Source organism: Pinus tabuliformis, chromosome 1_1 (genome assembly GCF_031772625.1).
Source record: "Pinus tabuliformis cultivar Carrire ecotype Pingquan chromosome 1_1, CPIR1, whole genome shotgun sequence".
Lineage (NCBI taxonomy): Eukaryota > Viridiplantae > Streptophyta > Pinopsida > Pinales > Pinaceae > Pinus > Pinus tabuliformis.
The window spans coordinates 544,166,033-544,188,897 of record NC_142297.1 but is presented as its reverse complement, the minus strand read 5'-3'; positions in this window follow the sequence as shown (position 1 = coordinate 544,188,897).

Genomic DNA, 22,865 nt, shown 5'->3' with positions numbered 1-22,865 from the left:
GCTACCCAATGGACCAATTTATCGGCGCTCTGTTCTAGAGAACGATGAAATCAAGAGGCAGATTCAGGAGCTCCTGCAGAAAGGTCACATCCGTCTGAGTTCATCGCCCTGTGGGAGCCCGATCGTGTTGGTGCAGAAGAAGGATGGGACGTGGAGACTCTGTATTGACTATCGGGCGTTGAACAAGATCACTGTCCGTAATAGGTACCCGATCCCGCGGATTGATGACCTCCTAGACCAACTAAAGGGGGCGAAATATTTCAGAAAGATCGATCTGAAGTCAGGATATCACCAGGTACCAATCGAACCCTTCGATGTGTGGAAGACTGCCTTCAAATCCAAGGAGGGCCTCTTCGAATGGTTGGTCATGCCTTTCGGATTGACGAACGCTCCTGCAACCTTTATGAGGCTAATGGATGACATCTTGCGGCCATTCACCAACTCCTTTGTAGTAGTATACTTGGATGACATTCTGATCTTCAGCCAGAGTTGGGAAGAGCACCTCCACCACATCCGACAGGTTCTCCAAACACTGCGACAACACAAGCTATGTGCCAATTTGGAGAAATGCACTTTTGGCATGACCCAAGTTCAGTATCTGGGATACATCATTGATGAACAGGGGGTGCATGTCGATCCAGCCAAGATCCAAGTCATTCGGGATTGGTCCTCTCCAACCACTCTAACAGAGCTCCGCAGCTTTCTAGGTCTTGCCAACTTCTACCGCAGGTTTGTGTTGGGGTTTTCTCATATTTCTTGGCCCTTGAGTCAAGTCACCAAGGGCGGGGCGAAAGCAAAATTCTTTTGGTCTGAATCTCAACAGAAGGCATTCAGGGAGTTGAAGGATCGCCTCTGCACGACACCAGTGCTCGCATTGCCAGATTTACAACAACCATTTGAGGTCGAGACATATGCCTCTGACTATGCTATTGGCACAGTCCTTACTCAACATGGACATCCAGTGGCATATCACAGTGAAACACTTTCAGACACAGTCTGGAAGTACCCCACTTATGATGAAGAGATGTATTCCATTGTACAGGCCTGCCGACAATGGAAGCATTACATTTTGGGGAAGGAAACGGTCATCCACACAGACCACCGACCTCTGCAGTTCATACAGACCCAAGGGAAATTGCAGAATGATCGCCATCAGAAGTGGTCTACATACCTGCAACAGTTCCACTTGAACATCAAGTATAAAAAGGGAAGCACCAATAATGTTGCAGATTGCCTCAGTCGGCCACCGATCATGGCGCTAACCACTGTGCTCAACTCTTGTGGGCACGAGACTTCTGACTGGCCACTTCTCTACAAAAGCGGCCCAGAATTCGGCCACACATACCAGACACTCTTGGAGGGTCGGCATGTTGCAGATTTTCACCTCCAGGATGCCCTATTATGCCACCTCGGTCACCTTTGTGTTCCTTCAAGCGAGCGTGCCAAGATGATTTGGGAAGCACACTACAGTCGGGCTGCTGGGCATTTCGGGGTCGAGAAAACAGTGGCAGTACTGCAAAATTATTTCTATTGGCCGAATCTTCGACAGGATGTTGGGAAGTACATCCGATCATGTACTGCCTGTGCCATTGCCAAACCGACCATTAAGAAGCACGGCCTCTATACCCCATTGCCTACCCCTAGTCGACCTTGGGAATCCATCTCCATGGATTACATGTCAGGCCTTCCTTCCACTAAGCATGGAAATGACTGTGTTTTTGTGGTCGTCGATAGGTTCTTGAAGATGGCCATTATGATGGCCTGCAAGAAGAATATCACAGCAGAAGCCACTGCTAAACTCTTCTTTGAACGAGTGTGGGTGCATTTTGGGATCCCACAGTCTATAATCTCAGATCGGGACAGTCGGTTTCTCAGCACATTTTGGTCCAGTCTCTGGTCAATGCTGGACACCAAACTCACGAAGTCCACAGCCTTCCATCCTCAAACTGACGGCCAGACAGAGGTTGTCAACAGGATGATTGTGCACATTCTGCGCATGTATAACTCAAAGCATCCACGCACATGGGACGAGAGCCTCCCCTATGTTCAGCACAGCTACAACCGAGCTCTTCACAGCTCCACTGGCCATAGCCCTTTTCAGGTGGGTTTGGGATTCCAGCCACTATGCCCCATTGATGTGGCCATACCACTTGCAGCTACTCACATGAATTCAGCTCATGTCCAGTCCGAAACAGATAAGGCCACCAGCTTCATTGAGCGCATCCAACACATTCGCCAGCAGGTCCATGACATTCTTGAGAAATCAAATGCCAAGTACAAGGAGCGACATGATCAACACCGGGTGCCACACAAGTTTCAGGTGGGCGACAAAGTCTGGTTGCATTTGCAAAAGGAACGCCTTACTGGAGCCTATCGGAAATTGAGACCACTCCGATATGGTCCTTACATCATTACTAAGGCGATGGGAGACAATGCATTTGAGCTCAGCATTCCCCCATTCCTTGGCCTGCACCCAGTGTTCAATGTGGACCGCCTTCGTCCATACTTTCCACCATTGCTAGACACATCCGACATTGCAGAACAGCTCAAACCCACAGAATTAAATCTAGATTGCATGGAACAAGCTGCAACTGATCGCATCATGGACACACAGATCAAGAACACTCGCCAACAGAATATCCAACTGTATCAAGTTGTCAAAGCAGGCCAACTCCTTCAGCAGGGCAAGTGGCTCACCAGGGAACAAGTTCAGCAGAAGTTTCCTCATCTCATGGAGGAGCTCAACGCAATGGGGACCATTGCTTCCTAAGGGGGGAGGAATGATCCAGGTGGATATTGGTGGCCACCTGCCAAGTCCACCTGGACCCCCACCATTGTCTTTCTCAGCATTTTCAGTTTCCTTAATTGTAGCACAACTTACTATTTTTAGCAGTTTTTCGGGTCCTGAACTTCTGGAGCCGTTTTGAGGCCCTAAACGACGTTTTTTTTGGAATCTAGGGTAACATGGGTCCATGGACCCATGTTGCCTCCCAAAGTGGTAGTACTCGGATAGATCTTTCTAGCGAGCTATCGTACGCGTCAAACGGAGATCGTATGCCAAAGTTACGACCCCGGGAAATTGATGTACTAATTTACCCAAACGGGGCCCACAATTTGGCGTTTCATCTTCTAGGGTTAGGTTTCGGGATGTGAAGGGTTTTTTCATTGTTTCTCAACAATAAATAGGCCTTCGAGCCTCATTGTAACACAGTTCGAAACAGTTTAGAGGCATGTAGCCGACACATCTCTTCTCAGAGATAAGCTACCATCGCCCTAGCTGGGTTATTTCTATTTGTAAGCATATTTCAGTAGTTTACAGTAATGAAATGAAGTATTATTTCCGCTGCATCTTTGTTTTTATGGTTATCGCATCTCTGTATTTATGGTTATCTCTGTAATCTATTGGGTTCCTGTTTAAATCCGGATCACCTTTTCACCAACCACAAACTGATTCAAACAATCACTTCTCTGAATTCTGTAACCAGAAAACAGTAACAGTAACCAGACACCAATTCTGAACCCTGAACACTGCAACAATAAACAGAAGTAGCTAAAACATATTTTGTGAGACGTACGCTACTTCAATATGTGAAACCTGTGTGCATACGCTTCTGTATTAAGGCAAACCTGCATATACGCTTCTTTGAATTACCTAACCTGCGTGTATACGCGCCTTTGCAATGTCGAACCTGCGTACAGATCTATAAAAGATAATTTACCCTTTTCAAATATTCAGACATCAGTTATACCCAGATTATCAGATTTATAGATCAAGTCATGCACCAAATATAACAGATCAAAAATCACACAAAGATACTTCTCTTCAAGCCTTAAGATCTTGACCCTTCAATAGAACTTATCCTTCTTCTAGCGCTCAGGTTCCTCCTTAGTTTATATCCAATTATGCACCATAACCCAATGACCAGTATTCTAGATCTTGCTTTTCATAAGATATTCAATACTTGAGTGAATCAATTTTCCTAATGATCTCCTTCCCCTTTTATAGTCTTAGGCCTTATTCAATACCACGGTCCAAAACCACTTAGAACCAATACTATGGACCCAATACCTGGGTTCAACACGTCAGACGAGATCCCATGGACCAAAGCCGTAGGTCCAAATACCAAGGACTAAATAACATGGACTAAAAATAAGTTTTCCCACATGTACACGCTTTTCCGTGCATGAAAGTGCGTGCATACGTATACGCGCCTTTTGATTGTCGAACCCGTGTGTATATGCGACTTGGTTAAGAGGAACCTGCGTATATCTCTTTTTCTTTCATTCTGAGATCTTGAACTGTGATCTGTCATTTGAGTGAGTTGCCATCAAGGACAACGCCTATGTCATAGCGCTGAACCTGTGTCATAATGCCAACAATCTCCCCCTTTGGACTTGATGGCAACCCCAAGTCACTCAAAGTCATTCTCCCCCCTTTGTTATCAAGTGCAAAGGGTTATGCTCCCCCTGAGAACATGCTAAAATCTCTGCTCTGCTTTGCTATCCATGCTCCCCCTGACTATAGGCAAGGTCTGTAAGAAGATGTTGTACAAGAAGAAACATGACTTTGTACATCATCAATGACCTTCCTATCACCAAAGACTCATACATACATCCATCTCCCAACTAAGTGGGGATATAACAATATTGACTCATCCACCCAACCAAGTGGGGATACACCAAGGGTTTACACATGATAAAACAATAACATTACATCATTCATCCCAGGCATAGTGGGGAAACCAAAGTAGGCCATTACATGACCTTGATAAGAAAAGAAATACATGACATAGAGATGAAATATCTACAACAAGATTATGATAGTCATCGACAACTATCATCAGCATCATTTGTCAATCATCATCCAGACTAGCAACCATGTTCTCCCTCTGCACCTATTCCACCTGAAACCAAAAACAACTGTGAACTTGAACCAAGATCTTCTAAGATAATGCCAAAAATGCATTATTAGAAGTATATATGCTCCCCCTGAACCTATGCCAGATGGTCTCTGTCAGACCCATATCAGATTCTTTTCATCCTTGAGCCTGGTCCACTGTTTGTCTTCAAATCAACATATACGCGACTGTATCCACAGAAACCAACGTATGTACATAGATGATCCACATGAAACTCGCGTATAACTAATTTTCTCTGAAACAGACAAGTTTCAACAGCAAGATGATGCATCAACTACTCCTAGATTTTGTCTGAGGTATTCAAATGTCTCCCTGGGCAGTGGTTTGGTGAGTATATCAGCAACCTATTCCTTGGAGGGAACATACTCCAATTTTACCTTTTGTTCATGCACTTGTTCTCGGAGAAAATGATATTTGATAGGTATGTGCTTGGTCTTTGAATGCATGACAGGATTCTTTGAAATACTGATTGCACTTGTATTATCACATAAAATGGAGATAGGTGGAGTACAAGTGATTTGAAAATCTTGCAAAGTTTGCATCATCCAAAGGATCTGTGTGCAACAAGATGCAGCAGTCGCATATTCTTCTTCAACTGTAGATAAAGAAATTGAACTTTGTTTCTTGCTGAACCAAGATACTAATTTGGGACCCATAAAGAATGCACCACCACTAGTGCTTTTTATGTCATCCACGCTTCCTGCCCAATTTGCATCTGTATATGCATGAAGTGTGAGATCTGTATCTCTAGGATACCATAAGCCATAGTTTTGTGTTCCTTGAAGATATTTGAAAATCCTTTTAACCGCCTGAAGGTGTGCTTCTTTTGGATTTTCCTGGAATCTTCCAACTATTCCCACTGCATGCATGATGTCTGGTCGGGTACCTGTCAGATAGAGCAGACTACCAATCATGGATCTATAGGTTGGTTGATGTACTGCTGCTGAATCGTCATTTGTGCTGAGGCTGCATCCTGTTACCATAGGGGTACATACTGGTTTCGAATCTTCCATGCCATATTTCTTCAAGATCTGCTTGAGGTACTTGGTTTGTGATAAAAAGATACCGTCTTTATTTTGTTGGACTTGTAAACCAAGAAAATATGTCAGCTCACCAAGCAAGGACATTTCAAATTCTTTCTGCATCATCAAAGCAAAGTTTTGACTCATGGCTTCTTCATTTCTACCAAAGATGATATCATCAACAGACACAACAAGTATTAGCAATTTATCATGATCAACTTTTATATATAAATTGCTATCTGCTGACCCTTTTGAAAAACCTTTTTGATGGAGGTATTTGTCCAGATGATAATACCAAGCCCTTGGAGCCTGTTTAAGACCATATAGTGCCTTCTTAAGTATGCATACAAGTTTTGGATTATTTCCAAGGATGAATCCATCTGGTTGCTCAATATACACTTCTTCTTCTAAGTCTCCATTTAAAAAGGCAGATTTCACATCCATTTGAAATACTTTGAACTTCTGATAGCTAGAAAGAGCAAGGAACATTCTTATGGCTTCAAGTCTAGCAACCGGTGCAAAAGTTTCTTCAAAGTATATACCTTCTTGTTGAGCATATCCTTTACAAACAAGTCTGGCCTTGTTTCTAATAACATCTCCATTTTCATTCAGCTTGTTTTTGAATATCCATTTGGTCCCTATGACATTCTTATCATTTGGTCTTGGAACCAACTCCCAAGTGTTATTCTTTTCAATCTAATCAAGTTTTTCATTCATGGCCTTGATCCAACATTCATCTTTGCATGCTTCACTCACATTTCACGGTTCAGTGGAGGAGAGCAATGCTAGATAACTTGAAACTTTTGAAATAGTTCTTCTTGTTTGTACACCTGCCTCTTTCTGCCATAAAATTTGAGTCTCTAGATGATTCTTTTGGACATACCTGGATGGAGTCTTTTCTTCTATCCTTATATGTTCTTCTAGTGCCTCATATGTTTCTTCTTCATCATAAGTTTGATTTGATGTTGAAAGATAGTCCTCATCATCTTCGAAATCTTCGAATTTTAAATGCCTGGGAATATTTCCTTCTTCATCAACCACCACATCAACACTTTCAACAATTTTTCCAAGTCTTTTATTGTAACACTTATATCCTTTGCTGTGGGGAGAGTAACCAAGGAGAATGCCTTCATCTACTCTAGGTTCAAACTTGCCAAGGTTTTCATGAGTCCTTTTGATGTAACATTTGCTTCCAAAAATTTTGAAGTATTTTACCGTAGGAGTCTTACCATACCAAAGTTCATGAGGATTCTGAGTGTTGTTCACCCAGATGTTTGTCTTGTTGAGAATAGTAACGGCAACAAATGCAGCTTCACCCCAAAAAGTTGTAGGAGTTCCAGATTCATCAAGCATAGCACGAGCCATTTGTTGAACCATTATGTTCATCCTTTCTACTACTCCATTTTGCTGAGGAGTCCTTGTAGTAGAGAATTCCCTTCTTATTCCATGTTCTTCACAAAAATCGAAAAATTCATCCGAGTAACTTGAGGCATTTGATTTTGCGATCTGATTCATTTTCAAACAAGGCTTTGAATGCTTTGAACTTTTCGAAAGCTTCATCTTTATGCTTTAGGGGTCCTATCCAACACATCCTGGAAAAGTCCTCAATGAATAATATGAAGTATTCTTCTCCTCGAGGTGACCTTTTCCTGGATGGACCACATACATCAGTATGGACAAGTTCAAGTGGCTTACTGGCTGATCCTTCCTTCTCAGGGAAATTAGTTCTGGTTTGCTTGCCAAACTCACATGATTTGCATATTGTATTGTCTGGAATTCTGATGTCATGGAGATCACGAACTTCCTGATATTTGCATGCTTTCCTTATCTGAGAGAAGCTTAGATGCCCCAATCTTCTGTGCCATAGCCAGTGTTCATCATTCTTGCTTAGAAGCATTGTTGTTGTCCTCCCTTGGGTGTGTATAAATTATTTGGAGTTATTATGCCTTTGATCATTGTTTCTCCTGTATCAAGCTCACGAACAATACATCCATTTGATCGAAATATTACCCCATTTCCTTGATCACACATTTTACTGACACTTAATAGATTATGCTTTAAGCCATCGACATACATAAAATTTCCAGCTTTGACCTTTTCTTTCAAAAGAACATAACCTTTACCTTTTATGAGTGAAGGGGTGTCATTTCCAAATGAGACCTTCCTTTCCTTTTCTAAGGCACTATATGACTGAAGTTTTTCTTTATCACCTGTCATATGTTTCGAGCATCCACTGTCGATGTACCAATAATTTTCTTGTCCTTCCGCATATAAGGCTATACCACATCTTTCTGGTTTCGGTTCTTTCTTTCTCCATGTTTTGGGACTTAATGAAGCTTGCTCCTTCTGAGTTGTTTGCCAAAACCTACTCCTGCATTTATAATCTTCATGATTGAAGTTGTTACAAATAGAACATTCTATTTCATTTTCAAGGGCAAAAAAGTTATTGTAGGTCCTTTTCATGATCCCAACCTTTGATTTTGTGCTTCTCTAGTCATGATGGTATTGTAGGCAACACATTGAGAAACTTTGTGTCCAAATTTATGACAAGAGAAACATTGGCCATTGAAGAAATTCCTGCAATTATCAAACCTACCGTCCAGGTGATTGTAGTTTCCATAGACAAATTGAGAGTGATTTACCTGCGGTTGGTTGTAACTTTTGTTCATCCTTGAAGTAGATTGCCCCCGATTTACTTGGTGATCTCTGTTCAACCTTGAAGTATATTGACCTTGATTTACTTGGTGATCTGCTTTATGCCTTTGTTATCGATTTTCAGCCTGTTCACTTCTCCTTGCTACATCTAGATAACTTTTGGAGGTGGATGGCTTCTGTGCTTGAGATGCTTCTTTAGAATATCCAAGACCTGTCTTGATTAGAGGAGAACGCTGCACTTTGATAATCTCACCTAAAGTTTCAGATCCTTTAGCAAATCTTAGATTAAGAGCTTTTGTTTTCTCAATATCTTTTCTAAGTCCCACAATTTCACATTCTAACTTTTCATTGTGTTTTTCCCTTTCAGCAAGTTGGAATGTTAGAGTATCTATGATCATACTCTTTTCTTCTAAATAGATTTTAAGTTTAGAAATTCTTCATAGAGATCATCTTCATCTACAGCATCCAAGAAATCATCATCTTCAAAATCCATCAAAAGTCTATAATCATTACATTGTTCATCTTCATCACTAATTGAAAATCCATCACTGTCTTCATGTGTATAATAGCTCTTCTTACTTACATTTTGTTTTCTGTTCCATCTAACTGATTCCTTACATTTGTCAAGCTTATCTTTATGAGGACACTTGGCTACATAGTGACCGACTCTTCCACAGGCAAAGCATTTGAAAGGAAACTTACCTCTGAATCTTCCGGAACCCCGTTGAAGGTTCTTGACAAAGTTTGATTCTTCCTCTCCTTTTGACATATGTCCTAACTCATTGTAATCTCCTTTTCCTGAAGCTTTGAATGTGGCTTCTCTCCTATCTGATGGTCCCCCTTTTCTCATTTCAAAAGCGTTTAGGATTCCGTGCAGCTGTGACATGGTAATGCTCTGTAGATTCTGCTTTTCTTCTATGGCAGAAACTTTTGATTCAAACTTAGAAGACAAAGATCTTAGTACCTTTTCAACCAAAGTAACTTCTTTTATTTCTTCACCCAAGTTTTTCATACGATTAACAATCTCATCATTGTGCATTCTGAGATTTTCATATTGAATTCTGAGAGATTGTAATTTTGCACGTTTTACCTGATCATCTCCTTCATAGCTTAGAATGATCTTGTCCCATATTTATTTTGCGGTTTTGAGCTGCATAACCTTGACGAATTCTGATTGAGATAAACTCCCTAATAGAGTATTGACATCCTTTTCATTTGTTTCACACTACTTCTTACCAGCTGTATCTGTAGGAGTTGCTGATGGAAATGTGTACCCTTCTTCCATGACATCCCAAACTTCTGTACCAAGAGATTGAAGATGGGTTGCGATTCTTACCTTCCAGTAGACGAAGTTGCTCCTATCAAAGATTGGTGGCCTGATAGATGCCTCTTTTTCGTAGTTGCTCATGATGATAGATCTTCCTCCAAGTGATCAAGCTTCTTCTGAAGGACTCGCTCTGATACCAATTGTTGGAAATAACACTGAGAGGGGGGGGTGAATCAGTATTATCAAATCAATTATTTTTCATTTCACAATCAGATTTTTATATGCTACTTCAATTATGGGAAATTGCGTATATACACTACTGTGTCTAAAGCAACCAGCGTATATCAGTAAACTTATGATTCATTAAATGTTGATCTTTAATCAGTGCATCAGAACTTCATTAACCATAAGAACAATAAACAGGTGCAGTAAAACAGAACAGATCATCACACAAATGGACACAAGATATCAGGTGGAAACCCAATGTGGGTGAAAACCACCTACTGCAAGTTGTCTTTATCTTCTTTTAATAAGAAACTTCTTTTTACAATATTTATGTACTGGTGCAGTCTTATACCAGTACGCAGGCTTCTACCTACAGAAGGCTACTACCTTCTCTCGTTCTCCAGCTTCTCCTGGAAGGGAGCTACAACCCCCTTTGCTCTTGTACTAGCTAATGTACTAGTACATAGGTGCTAACCTACAGAAGGCTACAACATTCTCTTTCTTCTAAGAACCACGTTTCATAATTTTTCAGACTGGATCCATCAATGACATCAATCAAACATCAAATATATCTGCATCAACCAATCTCGTTTTCGCCAACCAAAAACTGATTCAAACAATCACTTCTCTGAATGTTATAACCAGAAAACAGTAACAGTAACCAGACACCAATTCTGAACCCTGAACACTGCAACAATAAACAGAAGTAGCTAAAACATATTTTGTGAGATGTACGCTACTTCAATATGTGAAACGTGCGTGCATATGCTTTTGTATTAAGGCAAACCTGCGTATACGCTTCTTTGAATTGCCTAACCTTCATGTATATGTGCCTTTGAAATGCCGAACCTGCATACAAATCTATAAAATATAATTTACCCTTTTCAAATATTCATACATCAGTTATACCCAGATTATCAGATTTATAGATCAAGTTATGCACCAAATATAACAAATCAAAAATCACACAAACATACTTCTCTTCAAGCCTTAAGATCTTGACCCTTCAATAGAACTTATCCTTCTTCTAGTGCTCAGGTTCCTCCTTGGTTCAGATCCAGTTATGCACCATAACCCAATGACCAGTATTCTAGATCTTGCTCTTCATAAGATATTCAATACTTGAGTGAATCAATTTGCCTAATGATCTCCTTCCCCTTTTATAGTCTTAGGCCTTACTCAATACCACGGTCCAAAACCACTTAGAACCAATACTATGGATCCAATACCTGGGTTCAACACATCGGACGAGATACCATGGACCAAAGCCATAGGTCCAAATACCAAGGACTAAATACCATGGACTAAAAATAAGTTTTCCCACATGTACGTGCTTTTCCGTGCATGAAAGTTTGTGCATACGTATACGCGCCTTTTGATCGTCGAACCCGCTTGTATACGCGACTTGGTTAAGAGGAACCTGTGTATATCTTTCTTTTTCTTTCATTTTGAGAGCCTAAACTGTGATCTGTCATTTGAGTGAGTTGCCATCAAGGACAACACCTATGTCATAGCACTGAACCTGTGTCATAATGCCAACACATTCATGATGAATGTTAGTTGATTAGTGTGGTTATATGCACATGTGTCAGATAGTCAAGAAGGTTATAGTTAACTTGATGATTACTAACTATCAAGTTAACTAATCATCAAGTCGAATTACCTAATCATTATGATAGTTAACTTGATGATTAGGGTTATATAATTTATACGTTGATGTTATATGTATCACAGTAAGTTGGATTGGCCTATGCAAATGGTTAGGGTTATGACATTCAGGTATGAGTCGACTTATTGTGTTGCATCGCGTGGTACTAATCTAGACCGATCGTACATATATGATTGCTATGATTTCTATGCATAAATGGTAATTGTTTATGAGTTAGGATGTGAACATGTTAGTTAGTGATTGTTATGGATAACATGATATTATTTATGTTTAAGCTGATGTGTTGAGAAGTTATAACATGCTAACTAGCTTGATTGTGCAGGAAAGATAGCCTCCCCTAACATACAATAAGGTACACATTTTCTTATGTCATATATTTGGTGCTTGACTGGTTGATTATGTCATCTAGTTAACTTATTTAACATGGTATGTTGCAAGTTGGTTGAATGTTTGATAAATTGCATAATATGAGTATGTGTTCAAATGATTTTGTTTTATATTATTGTACTAATACATATGTGTTGAGACAGTTGATATCTACTTGAATGTAGTTCACAGTTGTAGCATTATGTCTAATGAATATGAGTTGACTATGGATTATGACATGATTGTTTGTAAAGGTTGATTTCAAATTGATATATGATTTTCTTGATATTTGGAACATGTGGTTGACATGTGTGTGCAGTTCCGGGGAATATACTAGGTATTAGTGTGACAAGGTAACACTTGATGTGTTTATATGACTAACAATTAGGTGATGTGACAATACATAGTAAGCCTCGATTCAAACAAAGTAAAGAGGTAAAAGGAAGAAAGTGGAGAAGAAATTCATTTGAATATGTTTAGAAACCCTAATTCCAAATGAATGAGTGCTTTGCATATAGGAAAGTATTCTTAACCTTGATTCTGTTTAACATTATGTGGATATGTGCTAGATTCATGAACATGTACTTGACAAGTATATTAGCTAGTCTCTAGTCACATGTGGATCTGTCAAGGGAATTAGAGTCCATTGAGAGATGGCGTGGATGTGTTCGGTCAAGGTGCGTGGCACATCAAGCTAAGGTAAGTAGTGTATTTTTATTTTTATTTATGCATTAAAAATTATGTGTTTATGGCAGTATGATGCAGGGTATTGCATGGTAAAAGAGGATGCCATGAAATATTGAAGAAGGCCCAGGTTGAACTTCCCTTGGGAACTATGGGGATTGAGTCATGCTGTCTTTTGCTAGTCTTGTGCTTTTGGTCTTTTGTGATTTGCTTGTGCTTGATTTTATGATTTTGCATACGTCTGGTGCATAGCTATGCCACTTTATTGCTGTGTCATGTTGTTATTGGTTTTCATGGTTTTCTCGTGTTTTCTTCTTGTTCTTGCCTTTTACAATTTGAGTCTTGGGAATTAGTTGGGAAAGGAGGAAGTTAATGGAGCTTGGGGAGAGCTGTGTGGTACCCAATAGGTAATGTTAGAATGAGATGAAGCTCTGTGCATGAGTAAGTGCAACAGAATGTAAAACTATGACAATCGGTTGGATTGGTTGGCCCATAGTGATAAACAGATGATCGCACTACAAACATGTGAAAGGTAATTAGAAAAGGTAAAGTAAATGGATTTGAGGTGTCTGATGCCTTGGCTATGTTGGGAATGATTGTTCTTAATGTTGTGCATGAATAAGGGAGGTTATCTTAACCTAGAACTTATGTTATATGATAATTATGTTATCATCATGATTATGTTGATGTTTATATATGTATACATGTATGTATGTATGTCATTGTCTGGCATAATGATGATTTTTTTTTGCTAATGATTATATATGTATGTATGTATATATGTCACTGCTTGACAGGGTCATCAAGAATCATCCTTGTGGAGGAATGATTGCTTACGCAGGCGAATGGCATGAAGGTTCTTGGTCTTACGAGGAATCAATTGAGAAGAGTAGTCATGACAAATATACAAGCTCAGTATCATATGGTTATGAGTTGATATTACGTGACTATATTATATATGTTATTGATAGGTTATACTGAGAGATATAATAAGGAAATGAAAGGAGTGTGGTCTGCGACATGCTAGGAAAAGGATGGATAAGACACTGGAAGCAAGGTTGCTTGGCAGAGACAGTGTGGTTCTGGATGTGTGCTATTATTGTTGTGCACGTGATGTTATGTGCATGTAGATGTTGGATATGACGTGCTATGTACATATTGTACTGTGTGTATGATGTATATGTGGTGTTGTGTGCATATGGTGCACTGTGCATGTAGATGTTGGATATGACGTGCTATGTACATATTATACTGTGTGTATGATGTATATGTGGTGTTGTGTGCATATGGTGCATTGTGCATGTTGGATATGCGGTGCTGTGTACAAATGATGTTATGTACATGTTGGATATGTAGTGCTATGTACATGTGGTGTTGTGTGCATGTTGTACATGTGGCGCTATGTACATATGGTATTGTGTGGATGATTGTACAAGTGGTGTTGTGCGCAGGTGGTGCTGTGTACATGTTGTACAAGTGGTGCTGTGTGCAGGTGGTGTTGTGTACACGTCGTGCATATAGTGTTGTGTACATGTGATGTCGCATACATGTCATGCGTGTGATACTGTGTACATGTGGTATTGTACACATTGTACAATAGTGTAGTGTACATATGGCGTTATGTACACATTGTGCAAGTGGTTCCTTGTAGATTTGATGTTGTGCACACGTTGTCCATGTGATGCTTTGTACATATAGTACTAGTGTACGTGTGGTATTGTGCACATGTCATACATGTTGTGTTGAAGGTGCGTAGTACTAGGTGCATGTATTGCATGGTGCTGTATGATGTGTGTGGTTGTATGTGTGTGAAGCACACTATGTGTATATGCACATGGTTGAGGAGAAGGCACTAGGTGTTTGTCAGGTGTGGCAACCAATCTAGAGTTCGTACGACATAAAGACAAAGGTAGAAGCTAAGGATTAATGAAAGGATAAGTATCAACATTTATTTCAATTTTATTATGCATGTGATTTATGATTTCGGTCTATGATGATTACATGTGATCTATGATTATTGTTATGATGGTTACATGTGATTTATGATGTTGATCTATGATGGTTGTGTTTTGAGCTAACCCGATGTGATATGTTTATACATGATGCTTTTTTCAAAGATGCTAGTTTGACTTGTTGTGACAGGAAATAAACAAGATTGCAAGTATACCTTATTGACGAGCTACCAATGAGGTATGATTTGAGTTTATTTCAATTTATTTTGAATATAATGGAAGTTATGTTCTTGGAACAAGAATGCATGAAACATGATTGGTTGGGTGGCCGAAATTGATTGCAATAATTGGAAGCAACAAAAAAAGAAATTGGAACATGCAACAATATGTTGGTAGAGTACTCCAAGAGCAGGGCCATTGTGGGACATTGGTACCCAATAGTGTCCATTGATTGCCATGAGCATGCTATGACCGATATGATGGCTTTGAGGCAGGGATATGCCTTGGTTTTGTATCTTCCGATGCAAGGAAGCCTTTCCAAGGGATGGATTTCCCGGTTTAGGGGATTCTGGGGAACTTGGAAGGTGAGTGACTGCATGGAAGGGGTGTGACCAAATTTCCTAAGGGACTATGTAGCAGAGAACGGAAGGCCGCATATATATTTGATTTTGGTCATTAGCATTGCCAGATGGAATCAAATGCACATTGGGAGTGTGCGTTGGAACAATGAGTCTGTAACTGTTCGCCGAGGGGACAAGTGGTGCAGGATTATAGTGCTAGATATTGGATGCAGCCTTGACTGTGACAATGAATTCTAGACTTCTTGGGAAGGAGGTGAATCCTGGTATTACCTTGAGGGTGGAGGTGTGATCCTTTGGATTCCCTTGTTGATTGATACGAGCATCGTATCCTTTTATTTGTTGGTTTAGCAAATGTGCATATGTGGTTATTGTAAATACTGTAATGAGCTGTGTTATAAAGCTCCAGTATGCGATATGTTGACATGATGTTTTTCTTTTGAGAAAGTCTTTCATTGTAAATACTACAACGAGCTAAGTTATAAAACTCCATGGGTAGTATGTTTATTTTTAGTAGTTTTTGTCGAGGTCTTGGTGTGGTTTAACACTGAGGATGGTGTTCCCCAAGAGGGAGGGTTCTGTAACAACCCTGGTGAAAAGTTCATGTAATAAAAGTTAATAAAGGCAAAATAAGATTACGGGTAAGGGAAACATATTCCAAGTTGAATATTGGACAAATATATCCTAGTGGGCATCACTGGATACATGTTTTGGCTAAGGAAATTGGCAAAGGCTATGGAAAAGGCATTAAAAGGCATTTTTGGCACATTTATTTATGAAAATAAAGGAAATTAGGAGAAACGTAAGATGAAAGGTCAAAGGTCGTATGTGAGGAGGAAATTGAAGGAAAATGATGGAAAATGAAGAAAATAGAGGCCTCATTAATAAAAATCCTTCTGAGGATCAGTTGGAAAGCTCTTGACTCAAACTTGGTTAGTGTAACATTTTGTCAGTTCAGGTTTGGAGCTCTCTCATTATTCTCTCTCTCTCTCTCTCTTGGTCACTTAGAGTTTTCTTGGAGCACTCTAGTTTGGATCAAGGAAGGAAAAGAAAACAAAGGGAAAGGAAGGAAAGCAAGGATCAAGGAAGGACAAGCAGGATCAAGAAGCTTTAGCAGGAATACTTGCAGGTAGCCTTTTGCATGTGTGATTTCCTAGTTGGTTTGGACATGAATGGCTTTGAATGTTGGTGTATGGTTATCTTATTGTCAATGGCACGGTTTTGCCAGGTTATGATAGTGGTTTTTCAGCCTATTTCCTTTTTCTGGATGCCATGGTATGTTGGGATGTTTATCTCGATTTTGAGCTTTGGTTTGTCGGATGGATTTTGGAATACAGGGCGGAGGTGGTCTTAAGTTTCATTCCCAAAAGGAGGAGGAATCCCTTGAATGGTTTTGGCGAAATACATAGTAAAGCCCGAGGGAGGAGTCTCGGTTTAGGGCCTAGTGATTCAGGATTGGATTGTGGTAAAGGTTGAGAGACAAGGAGATGAAAAATTCCTCTAAGATAGTGATGGATTTCAAATGGAATTTCAAGTTCGGTTCGGTTGTGATCGGAGCACCGGTTTTGGTGTGATCATGGTTTGATTAGGGTGGAGGTGGTTTAACCTCTAGATTCCCTTGATTATTCTTGGATTGGTTGTTCTATGAGATCCCACATTCATGCTTGGAATATGGAATGAGGGTGACTGACTGAAAGAAAGATTTGGTTCAGCCATGTCTATGGTCGGGTGGTACGTGGACGTCCCGAACTTTGTTGGATTTTCCTATGATTAATAAAAGCCAAGTTCTCTTACTTTTGCACTTGTTTATATGTGGATTTAATGGCTATCATATCTCTGGTATTTATATAGTTTTATGCTAGTTGTAAGCATGGTTATATGACTGATTCATGTCATTGTTATCTCACGTATTTACTTATAGTTGTTAAAATGATAGATGCAACACCTAATTGATGTTATAATAGTTTAATGGAGAATGTGGTGATCCTTCTGATTATGTTTCATAAGTGCTTTCAGTCATTCATGCTCTATCTTGTATACTAGACCTATAGGTTGCATTGATGCCAAGTGTTTGATAGAATGTCAGTCCCGGTTGGGGATGCTCAGGCCTAATCCCGAGGTTGATTTTGATTTATTAGTAATGTCATCATGTCTTTGATGGATTTTGGAGGTTGTAATAAATTCTAGGTAGAGGGCAGGATTCTGGGCTAGAAAAGTGGCTCAAATCCAAGGGACCCTGGAACAGGTCTGCTATGAAGAGTCCATGGATGCAGGAACATAGGCTTGTGACAATGACTCTAGGTTTCTGGACGTTGTCATGCCTATAACATGAGAGAGACTAGGGATTAAAAGGATTAAAGCATCAGTGGGAGCCAGGGTTAAGATGTCTGAGTGGCTGACATGCCTCTTGGGGGGGGGGTTGTTGCTAATTTGGATAGGTTGGTTGATGTGTTTTGTCGATTCCATTTCCTTAAGGTCACCAAGGAAGTCGAATCCCTTATAGTGGCTTCTCTTGTCGCATGCTTACCCCGGTTGGCAAATTTCTTGGGTAGATATGGAAGAAGGGGGTGTTACAATATTGCTTAGGTGTCTAGAGGCACATGATTCATAAAAGGTGTTACGTGATCTCCATGATGAACCAGCTGGGGAACACTTTATAGGCAACACTACAAGACATAAGGTCATGCGAGCCGACTTCTACTAGCCTACATTATTCAAGGATACTCATGCCTATGCCCGCAAGTGTTCGATCTGTCAAAGGTGTGCCAGATGAAATCAGAAGTCAAAAACCCCACTGTAGCCCATTGCAGTAGAAGAACATTTTCAGCACTGGGGCATGGATATTATTTGTGAACTTTTTCCTCTCTCATCGAAGAAACACAACTATATCTTAACTGCCACAAATTATTTCACGTGGTGGACAGAGGCGGCTCTGCTAAAATAGGTGAAGGATTAGGATGTCATCAGCTTTCGTAGCATAATATCATCTCCAAGTTCGACGTTCCTATGCCACTTATTTTTGACAATGAAACATACTTTTCCTCGTTAAAGTTTTATGATTTTTCATTGGAAAATGGCATTATTTTGAAACATTCCTGTTAATTATTATCCACAGGGAAATGGTATTTCTGAATCCATGAACAAGAACCTCATCTGTATCATAAAAAATACCATATTATCTGAACAACGAAACTGGCACTCCACTTTGGTGAATGCCTTATGGGTGTTAGGGCCTAAATCTACCTCAGGCTAAGAAAGGTAGGATCTAGGGTAACATCAAACCAAGCTTAAGCTGGTAGCTAGCCCTATCAAGTCGGGAGAGGGCTCTCTCCTTGTCAATCTCAGTAAATATGATCAATGAGGCTTGAGATGACGGATGTAAAGACTGATTTTAGGCTAGGTATGTGTTCAGAAGAATTTGATTGAATCTGATGATGTTTTGTTGGCTCAAATGTGAAACACAGATTTGGGTCCGGGGAATGGGCTCAGTTTTGAAGAGATCTCTATGGGGCGAGGTAGGCAAATGACTTAGTACTTCAAATTGAGTTAGATGGAGATCTTTTAGACTCGTGATGAGTTGAAGAGGGCATGAAAGTGTCAGGGATCCTGTTCAAATAGCTGAAAACATAAATAACTAAACAAAACCCTAGGCAGAGCACTGCAATTCAATGGATTCTACCTTTATCCTTGTTTCATTTAGTTAAGATGAACAAAGAGAGATAATGGCATACAAAAAACACATGTAAACTTGCAATTACAGAAGGAAACACAATACCAAATCAAGTTGCCATAAGAATACCACAAAGTGCTGCAAACCCTGGTCTATTCCTTTGCTAAACTGCAGAGATGAATGTACAACGCTGCTCAAAGCTTTCACAAAAGTCCAACCTTTGTCAATGACTGAAAATCTAGTAGATATAGGCAACAAACAACTCATCCTAGTCTTTAGGGGTTGAGTTCATAAGTTTAGGAGCTGTTTCAACAAGATCTAAACTGAGAACTAAAAAGTAGGCAATGGAACAACTTGCCTCTAAAAACTAGGAAATTGATTCATTCAGTTGCAAACTACCTTTCCATGGATGAATCTACCTCTATGAGTGAAAATTTAACCTATTTACATCAAAATACATCAAGTCACATCAAATTACACCATGAGTTTGACTATTAGAAAGAGAAAAGTCAAACTGTGAAGAAACTAGGCGAAAAAACAGAGTTTTTGGACCAAAATGACAAAATTTCATCCTGTGCACCGCGCCCCTGTCCTTGTGCGCCGCGCTCCTGTCCTTGTGCGCTGCGCTACTTTGGAGCTAATTTTGGGGGCCTTTCTGTGGACCAAATTTGCTCCAAGTGGGCTTGTTGGAAAGGTCTACCTGTCTACTATCCAGAACAAGTGGAATTTATGAATTTGGTCTCCATTTTCCCCTCCAAAAATGAGTTCTCCCAACACTGCTTCCCGTGTGGCCAAAAAGGGGCAGATAGGTCATTTTTGGGGTGTTTTTGACCCTTTTGGAAGCTCAAAACTTGTAAAAAATTCTTGGCCATGTGAGGGAATTCATATTTTTCCATGTGGAATCCAAAAATGCTGAGTTTTGCTCAAAAGGAGGTCTCTAGCAAAAGCGCGCGCCAGGTGGCATGGCGCACCAGGCAAAAAAACCTGTGTTTTAGGCCAAAAATTCAAAATTTGCAAAAAGTATCCAAAATTTCTTGAAATTTGGGCTGAGTTTCCTTCATCAAGTGCTGTGTTGGGCTAAGGAAGCCTCAGCCAAGATCTAGAGTCTATCTTTCTCTTTTCGCTTCCTCGATGTTTTCTTCAACTTGGCCTCCAAAATCCTGATTCTTGCTTTGCACACCTTGTTTCTCACCAAGTAGTGGTACGCCATGTGCCTCAACATCTTTGTCTCTTTGTTGGCCTTCTCTAGCATCTTTTCCAAGTGCATATTTACCCTCTCAAGCCAAGATTCATGATCAACATCAGTTTCTTGTTCAAGCGGTGTCAACTTGATTTTCCTCCTCTTAGCAGCTTACCGGTTTTCTCGTATGTTTTGAAGCTCCATGATGATTTGCTGATCCTCTAGCTGTTTGTTCCTCTGATCAAGATATTTGATTATCCACTTGGCTCTTTCTATATTTAGAGACAAATCATGAATGTCAGCTTGCTGTTCCTGAATGATCTCCTTGAGCTTTGAGCTTTGGGAGCCAAAATCGGTGTCATCATCCTGAATAAGAATGAAATCCGTCTCTTGTCCTCCTGAAGGCCCCTCATCATGTAATGGCTGCTTACCCTTGTCCTATACTTGCTTTTCTATTGAAGGAAATGAGACCCCTTCCACCTCGGGTGGAGATAGTACTTGTTTTGCTGCTACAAACAATCTCCTAGTGCCTTTTTGATATGTAACAAACATTGGCACACTAGTGGTTTGTGTCTCATGCACCTCTTGCTGATGTGAAGGCTCTCCTGCCTCATGAAAAAATGATGGGGGAACTTGTGGACCTGTAAAGACCTCATGTGCAACGAAATCCTCCCATGAAACATTCAATAGACTAAGCTGATGCAAAATCACAATCTTGATTAGTGCAAAGTGATAGATGCTATTATACTGCTGATGAGGAGGCTTCCATTGAACCAAGGTGGTCATATTCTCAATATTCCGGCAAATAAAATAGGGGGGTTCATCATTCTCACCCTAGTGAAGTGCATTAACAATCTGATGTGGTAGGAATATAGGTGAGAAAATCTGCCCTCACAGCTGAAATATTTAATTATGAGTTTCATCAAGGGTGCATATGTGTCCTGACGGTACCTGAAAGGGAAAACTCTACTAATATGCCTCTGAAAACCAGCCTTGATATAAGGCTCATAATGTTCCCTGTCTACCAGCTGCCCCTTATTCCATTGCTCACCAACATTTGGAATACCGGTTGCTTGAGATATAGTCTCAGGTGTCAAGGTGAATGTCACACCTGCCAAATTGACTTGACCATTGTGAAGATGGAGTACAAACAGTCGGGCAAGCTCATGATGGTATTTAACTCTTGCCACCATCTCACAAAATTGGAAACAAGATTGATGATGGAAGCATGTGACAGCAAGAGGGTAGGCCAACAGCTCGACAAGTGAAGTAGGCTCCTCCCGGTTATGTTTCCCATTCTTGTGAGGTCTCCTTGGTGCATGAATTTCTTTGGAAGAGTCACTGATTATTTCCTCATTTTTGTCATAAGGAGAATCTGACTCCATGTTTGCCAATGCTTGAGTTTTCTTAGATGAGTATGAAGATATTTTAGTGGACAATAGGAATTTGCTGCCAAATATATGAATTGATGAGGGACTGTGAGGGGACTATGTATGAGGGGTTGGGGATGTCGTTGAAATGAAAGGGTTTAGGGAATGATAGTTAGGGTTTAGGGATAGCAATTAGGGTTTGGGATAAGTGAAATTAGGGATTAGGGTTAGTATTTTTAGGGATATGGGGAATAGGGAATAGGTAAATATGAATGAAATGGGAGGGAGAGAATGAAGTGAGGGGGTGAGGGAGTGAAAATGGTAGGGGTGAAATTTAGCAGCAAAAATGCAATTTGTAAACCCTAGGCAATGTCTTTTAACAAGCAATGCAAGGAGCTAGGGTTTCAATATTTCCCTATTGAATCACCATAAACACTAAGACAAACTCATTCATTGGCCATGAGGGGGTATCCACTTACTTGTAAGATGAGGAATTTACAATTTGAGAGCCTTTGGAGGAATATATGAGCGATTTCGGGATTTGGAAACCTGTGCACTGCGCCACCTCACAGGTGCGCCGCATTGCCTTGGTGCGTCGTGCTCGTTATAGAAATACATTGTCAATTACTGCCCGGTGCACCGCGCTGGATGGATGCACCGCGCTCTAACCCAGGTGTGCCACACCTGCAAGTTTTCACCCTTTGACTGCAAAATCACTCCTTTGGCTTTGAAAATGCAAATTTCACTTACTTTCTTCTCCTTTGGATATAAATGAACCTTCTTTGATATGAATATACTTTATATAGCAATTATTTTAATTTTTGACTTATGAAAACCTACTTTGCTAATGTTTGATTTTCACTTGTTTTTTGAAACTCTGTTTTGGGTAGTTTGCTTTATTCTTGCCTTTGATGGACTAAATACTTTGGAATTTTGTTTCTTTTGCAGGAACTGAAGTAGCAGAGGCTTGGCAAAGTGACCAGGGCTGCTTCTAAAATTATTACATATGAAAAAATGAAATTACATGAAATTTATTACATGAAACATATAAAAACTTTGTTTTTCCTCAAAATAGGGTTTTGAGGAAAAATCAATCACTGAGCATGTGATTATTGAAATTATTGCTGCTGAGACTTTATTTGACCTCCTCATGCACTTGCTGACCATTATTGAGCGTTTTCAAGACCTTATTGACGAAACCCTAGACCTAATGAGACCTAAAACCCTAACAATGACTTTTGTAGATTTAAAGACAAAAAATGACTGTAGATGATCTAGATGTATGAAAATGGGTCAGCAGGTAAAGAA